At 37.5% G+C, this 6,000-nt stretch overlaps 1 long non-coding RNA gene across 1 annotated transcript in view; it reads left to right on the top strand.

Annotated features, from left to right (window-relative positions):
• Positions 1-2,800: 2,800 nt before the first annotated feature.
• LOC117308864 (uncharacterized) overlaps positions 2,801-6,000 on the top strand; it is a 58,651-nt gene continuing 55,451 nt past the window's right edge. Inside the window, exon 1 of the long non-coding RNA XR_004523123.2 lies at positions 2,801-2,905. This is a non-coding gene — a long non-coding RNA (uncharacterized lncRNA). The remainder of the gene's footprint in view (positions 2,906-6,000) is intronic.

The following is a 6,000-nucleotide window of genomic DNA, read 5'->3' as shown; positions in this document are numbered from 1 at the left end:
TTATATGTCTTTTGCTTGGGGAAAGAAAAAAAAGAGGACAGATTGTCCTTGGGAGTTATACTCTTGCCTATACAATAGGATGGGTTCTTAGTCACTGGATACTGAATTTGTAAAAGTCATATTGACAATAATAGTGCATATTATGTTTCAAGCTCATTTAATACGACATCTTCATGTCTTGATAAGGCATGTGTTACTATTTTTTCTATTTGCAGAAGATGAAACTGATGCACAGAGAGTTTAGAGTAATTATCCACAGTTACTCAACTATGAAGTGGCTGGGCACATATTAAAGTCCTATGAGCCTGATTTAACAGTCCGTGCTCATAAACCGTATAATCATCAACATTAAAAAAATTCTAAATATTTTGTTATGAATAGCTAGGTTGTATTCCTGGCAACTAAAAGATTTCTACTACCTCTCTGACTTCAACCAAATGAAACAAAATAATAAACCATGGCTACCAGGGATAAAAGCATTAGTACACTGAGATCAGTTTAGTGTAAAATTTTTACCATCTTCAGGACTAATGTAGCACCAAGAAGACAGGACATCTGGAGAACTTAGGTGAGCGTAGATCTGGTACAGAGACCTAACTGTCAAGTCTGATGATTCAGCCCAACATCATAAGATTCAGAATGGAACTATTTCAACGCTTTGTCATGCAAGGGTGAAACAATTTACATTAGGAGAGGGAAGCACAAAAAGTTTGATTTTAGTGTAATCATCATCAACATCATCAACATCATTTAGTGTTTGATTCCCTTCTCTGGTCCTCCAGCTTGTACACACTTGTACTTCCTTCCCTTCTTCAGAGGCACAATACTTACACGGTCTATATTTTTCCTAAACTGTATGAATATTTATATCAAGCATATGATATAAAACAAAGGCCTGAATGAAAATTTAGCTACCAACTATTGTGAGAGGAAAGATACTCAGATGTCTTTCTGTTAAAACACAAGTTGATTCCCCAGATCTGCTCAAAATAACAAATGACAAGGCTGAAATCCATGTGAAACTGAGCCCTGTGAGGCCTTCCTGGTGACAAGATCCCTCTTTGCCCCCTGTTTTTTGTTTGTAGGAAAAAGACTTTAGTCTCTTAGGTGTTCCCTGAGTTCCAAAGAGCAGACTTCAGCAGTTACTAATTAGAGACGTGATGAAATACAGAAACAAAGGAAAAGCAATTAAGCAAGATAGCTTGAACAATAAATAGTTCTGCAATAAAACAGAGTCCTAGTTCCTCCTCAAGGGATATACATAACAATCTGACTCCTATCTTTGAGCTGTTCTGTAGAAATTAAGACACCCCCCCCACCAGGTGGAGGATGGTGACTACATGTTGACCACAAGCACATAGACCCCAGATTGGTTGAAACCAGAAGGTTGATGATTAAGATTACTAAAACACCACCCTGTTAACTCACCACCAACCAATCAGAAGAAAGTCATGCACCCTGCAACCCTAACCCCTAATGCTACCTTTAAAAACCCTTCCCTAAAAGCCATCAATACGTTTGAGTCTTTTGAGCACAAGCTGCTCATTCTCTTTGCTTTGCACCCTGCAAATAAAAGCTGTACTTTCCTTCATCACAACCTGGTGTCAGTAGATTGGTTTTGCTGCACTGTAGCTGAGCAGACCTAAATTCGTTTCTGTAACCTGCACACTGTATCTCTGGTAAGAAGCATACATTGGCCGTGATGAAATGTGAGAGTCCTTACTCTTCTCTCTTCCCCATTTCATCTGGTATGTATTAGCAGATGGCAAAACTGTGAGCTGTCTTCAACTTGGAAATTGAGTTGAGTTTGGCCTAGACAGCTCAACATTCCTCTGAGCTTGACTAAACTTTACACTAGTTTTTTTACTGACTCTAGGCCCCTGACCACCTTTTCTTATATACTTTTGGAAATTTGCAATTGTAAATTCTTTCTCTGTCCCTTTGAGATGTAAATCTCCTCTCAAACTCTTGCCAGTTTTACAACCCAGGAATATCTTTCTCAAGGGACTGGGAGCCATCTCTTTACATTATAATCATTAGGAAAAATAGCGGTCCAGTCTCTAGGTCTCTATGCCAATTAGCAAACACACATGGTCTAATCGCATTGACCAACCTCACCCCTAATATCCTCTCGTACATTTGCACTAGCTGACTCCAGCACTTAAAAATTTTAGTTCCTTCTGTTTCATTGGAGTTGAGTTCAATCCCTCTCCCTTATTGCAATAGTCTTGAGTAAAGTTTTTCCTCCTGTTTAACTTGTCTGGTGCAAATTTTTTTGATAGATTTTGTTACAAATGCATAATATTCAGATAAGTGATTTATGGATAGCTTAATCTAGATACATTTCCCATATTATTACTCTTTCTTTTTTGACAAATGACTCCTCTTTAAGATCTTTAGTGGACATCCTCAAATTCTAAACTATTTAAAATCTATTTTTAATCACCATTTTAAACGTGTTTTTATTTGTTGTTGCTGTTGTTTCTCTCTTTATATATTCATCATATATCACAAAAAATTAGGAGAATATAAAAAACACACAAAACTCTGTTCTTATTTCTTTCTTTGTCAGTGTTGAGGTTGCTGAGTCACAGACTACATTCTTAAGCAGGAAGTTGTACATTCAGCTGCAAGCAAAAGTACACCTCATTCAAATTCCTCTAACCCACAGAGGCTTTTGTTAGTCATGCTGTAAGTCCAGATATACGCCTTTTTAGGGCTTTTGACTGCTCAAAGATTTTATTAACACCTCATCTTCCTGTTTTCCTTCTTAACTGCTCTGGCATGTGTTTCTGTTCTGATGGCTATGACATGACTTCTGTCAATTCAGTTATTATATCCACATTTGAAAAGTAGAAGTGCAAGGTACAGCAATAAAGGTTGAAGCGTGGAAGGACTCCTTACAGTAAGTTTCTCCCTTTAGTAAACTTTCCTGGAAGTTAAGAGCAACTTCAGTTTATAACTTATTAGTCAGAACTAGGCCAAAAGACAAGCCCTAGCTACAAGGTATTCTAAGAAGTAAGTCTATTTGTTCAATATCTATGGTAGATAAAGTTAAGAGAGAAAGACTATGAAGGACTTTGGAGTAGTCAATATACAAAGTCAGCTTTAATATTTTTGTGTTTTATCAGTGTTATGCTATATAATCTACATTAAAGTATGCATGTTTAATTTATTTATTTGTGTGTACGTTTCTCTCTCTCCTTCCCTCCCTCTCTCTCTCTCTCACTCACACACACACAATCACAATCATAAGTAAGCATCACTTTTCTATAGTGGCAATACTCTAGGAGGAGTATGTACAAAGCACTTGAAGAGGAAGAAAGGATTCATTCTTCCTAGACAAGACAGAAAGCACCTGAAAGGAAAGGTCATATTTGACTAGGCCTTGGAGGAGACATGTTCAGGAGCTGCAGAGAGAAGGGCAGATTAAAGGACACTGCAAGAAGGAGAATAGTGCATGATATGTTCTGGGAGATGTAAGTAATTTAAGCTTTCCAGAGGTGACATTTTTCACACTTTTTAATGTAACACTTTTTAGAAGTGAGTCTTTTTTTTTTTTTTTTTTTGTATTTTAATTCATCTAATGAACCCTTGGCAAGATGAGGATGCAAAGATGCAAACGGTACTGAACTTTACCCTCAAGGAATTTGTAGTTTCACTGTAAAGTTATGGCAGTAATTGTGAAACAAAACAGATATTTTGAAATTTTACTTAAGTGAACTCTGGTTTAAAAATATACAAACCTCATTGAGAAAACTATCCTAATGATAGTCTATATTTATTATTTTGTAACAAGGTAACAGAATGTTGTAATCTCCAGGTATCTTTTAAAAGAGTTGTTTGAAAAGGGATTTAGGAACATAAGATGTTAAAATTGTATGTGGTATTTTTGTATATACGGGTAAACTCAGTCTTGTTGTTGTCGTTTGTTTTATTTTCCAGATCTATTAAGATATAATTGACATACAGCACTGTGTAAGTTTAAGGTGTACAGCATAATGACTTCATTTACCTACATCATGAAATGGTTATGAATGTGCATATTTTTAATATAGATTTTGAGGTATTTTCACAAATGTATGCACTCATGTAACCATCACTCAATAAAGACATAGAACATTCCATCACCACAGAAAGCTCCCTCAGGCCCTTATGCAGCAAATCCCCCTAACTGGTTACTCCAGTCTACAGCTGATTTGACTTTTATCATTACAGATTATTTTTTCTGTTCTAGAAAGTCAAATGCATAGAATCATATAGTATGCACTCTTTTGTGTCTCACTACTTTTACTATGGTGATCTTGAGATCCCCCCCATAATGCTAGAATATTAGTAATTGGTAACTTTTTATTGCCCAACAGTATCCTTTTGAAAGAATTGTCCTAACCTGTGTACCCATGCATTCATAGGTGGATATATTGGTCATTTTCAGTACACAGTTACCATGAGTACATTTGCTATCAATACTCATACATGAGTTTGGTAAATATCTAGGACATGGAATTGCTATGTTATAGGTTAAGAACTTTTTAGTTTTATAAATAACTTCCAAGTTGTTTTCTAAACTGGTTGCACTGTTTACTCTCCCTTACATAGGGCACCAAAAGTATAGTTGTACACATCATAGTCAACTCTTGGTATTTCAGATCTTCAAACTTTAAGTATTTTAGAACATATATGATATATCTCATTGTGCTTTTTTTTTAACATCTTTATTGGAGTATAATTGCTTTACAATGTTATGTTAGTTTCTGCTGTATAACAAAGTGAATCAGCTATACATATACATATATCCCTATATCCCCTCCCTCTTGCATCTCCCTCCCACCTTCCCTATCCCACCCCTCTACGTGGTCACATAGCTGATCTCAGGAGCTAATTTCCCTGTGTGATGCAGCTGCTTCCCACTAGCTATCTATTTTACACTTGGTAATATATATAAGTCCTTGCCACTCTCTCACTTCGTCCCAGCTTACCCTTTCCCTGCCCGTGTCCTCAAGTCCATTCTCTACATCTGCATATTTGTTCCTGTCCTGCCCCTTTTTTTTTTTTCCTAGATTCCATATATATGTGTTAGCATACGGTATTTGTTTTTCTGACTTACTTCACTCTGTATGACAGACTCTAGGTCCATCCACCTCACTACAAATAACTCAATTTTGTTTCTCTTTATGGCTGATTAATATTCCATTGTATATATGTGCCACATCTTCTTTATCCATTCATCTGTTGATGGACACTTAGGGTGCTTCCATGTCCTGGCTATTGTAAATAGTGCTGCAAAGAACATTGTGGTACATGACTCTATTTGAATTATGGTTTTCTCAGCGTATATACCCAGTAGCGGGATTGCTGGGTTATATGGTAGTTCTAATTTTAGTTTTCTAAGGAACCTCCATACTGTTCTCCATAGTGGCTGTATCAATTTACATTCCCAACAACAGAGCAAGAGGGTTCCCTTTTCTCCACACCCTCGCCAGCATTTACTGTTTGTAGATTTTTTTTTTTTTTTTTTGCGGTGCGTGGGCTTCTCACTGCTGTGGCCTCTCCCGTTGCGGAGCACAGGCTCCAGACGCGCAGGCTCAGCAGCCACGGCTCATGGGCCCAGCCGCTTCGCGGCATGTGGGATCTTCCCAGACCGGGGCACGAACCCGTGTCCCCTGCATCGGCAGGCAGACCCTCAACCACTGCGCCACCAGGGAAGCCCTGTTTGTAGATTTTTTGATGATGGCCATTCTGACTGGTGTGAGGGGATACCTCATTGTGGTTTTGATATGTATTTCTCTAATGATTAGCAATGTTGAGCATCCTTTCATGTGTTTGTTGGCAGTCTGTACATCTTCTTTGGAGAAATGTCTATTTAGGTCTTCTGCCCATTTTTGGATTGGGTTGTTTGTTTTCTTGATATTAAGCTGCATGACCTGCTTGTAAATTTTGGAGATTAATCCTTTGTCAGTTGCTTTGTTTGCAAATATTTTCTCCCATTCTGAGGGTTGT

Source organism: Tursiops truncatus, chromosome 18 (assembly GCF_011762595.2).
Source record: "Tursiops truncatus isolate mTurTru1 chromosome 18, mTurTru1.mat.Y, whole genome shotgun sequence".
Lineage (NCBI taxonomy): Eukaryota > Metazoa > Chordata > Mammalia > Artiodactyla > Delphinidae > Tursiops > Tursiops truncatus.
Note: the sequence above shows the minus strand (reverse complement) of the source record. Positions and strands in the feature narration are given on the sequence as shown.